We start from the raw sequence: 1,503 nt of genomic DNA on the forward strand, positions 1-1,503 counted from the left end.
CGTTGTATACCTTTTTTTTTCTTGTCTTCGCTGATATGCCTTTTTGGATTCATCTCTCCACTTTTTTCTTAGAGCTCTTTGAGCTCTTAGGGGTAAATCGTGTATGTTCAGTACTTTTCCTTCCTGTTTTCGACGCTCATACTTTTCTTTATTTTTTCGTTTATACTCCGCATATAATTCAGGATTTCTCATAATTTTTTCATATCTCTTCTTTTCATTTTCCCTTTTACGTGCTAACAGCTCTTCTCTGGTCTTTTTATTATTCGGTTTTCCCATTTTGCCCCTAAAATATCATAAATTATTTATTAGTTATTCTAAACATATATTTTTTAAGTTTTTTTTAGTTATGCTCTTATTCACAAAAGCATAATGGTATAACATGAATTGTATTAGTTATACTGTGATACCTCAAACACAAGACGACTTATTCCCTTAATTGCGACTGTTCTATGGTTACAACAATATTTATTCTACCCTAGTTATGCCTTTATATACTATTTATGTCCACTTTGTTTGGGAACAACACAAGTTGTCTTATTTGTAAAAAAAAATAAGTGTAGACGTGTCTTTAGGACGGATGTTTTTTTTTAGTTAAAAGCACTTGTACTTGCACCTTTAGATTTATAAAAAATTGCAGATAAGTAGAAATATGCCTTTAGAAACAGCGAGTTATGCCCCTAGCGCAATCGAAAAAACTGGGTGAGAGGATAGCTAGAGATATGTCCTTTTCTCACAATATATAATAAAAACATAGGGACATACATAAGTCGTCTTATCCCCCTTTTCACTGGAGGCACTGATTTATTATAATTATTATTGTAATGACGACTCCACCCAAACAAAAATTATTACTTCCACATCAACCCGAATAGCGAATTCGTAAATGCCACTCAAAATTATTTATTACTTTAACTTGCCAAGAGTCACTTTAACATGTACGTAAGTCTCTTTAGCCTGCCAATAGTCACGTTAACCTGTACATTGATTACAAGTGAAAGTGACACAGGTTACAGTGAAAAGTAGGTATACTAGACGATTACTTAAAAACTATTAATAATATGAATGCCCCACTTTCAGTGTAACCAGGTATGAGTATATAGAACATTTTAATTAGATAAGTAAAAATCGTCCCATACCAATATCATCAAATAATCGAGACAAGTTAAAGTTAACATACCTGTTACAAACTCCCGATTCCCGCCTTCAATCACTTATCACCACAAAAATACATTTGAACCGCCGCGAACGCTCTGCACGGCGGATAGATGGATACTGACGGAATGTTTTGCCCCAATTTATGGTCACAAAAGATTATCTCTGTGTGAGTGAGACGCTGTACTGTGAACACACAGATAACAGTGAAAATATCGCTGGACAAATTTCGGGCGTGGATATTGTTGTTTTAAAATGATATATAAAATCCGTGCAATATATTTTTAATAAAGTTATATTTCTGTTATCATAAAGCGCTATATTTGTTCAACATAAAATCGTATACGAATA

Source organism: Choristoneura fumiferana, chromosome 30, assembly GCF_025370935.1.
Source record: "Choristoneura fumiferana chromosome 30, NRCan_CFum_1, whole genome shotgun sequence".
In the NCBI taxonomy this organism is placed as follows: Eukaryota; Metazoa; Arthropoda; class Insecta; order Lepidoptera; family Tortricidae; genus Choristoneura; species Choristoneura fumiferana.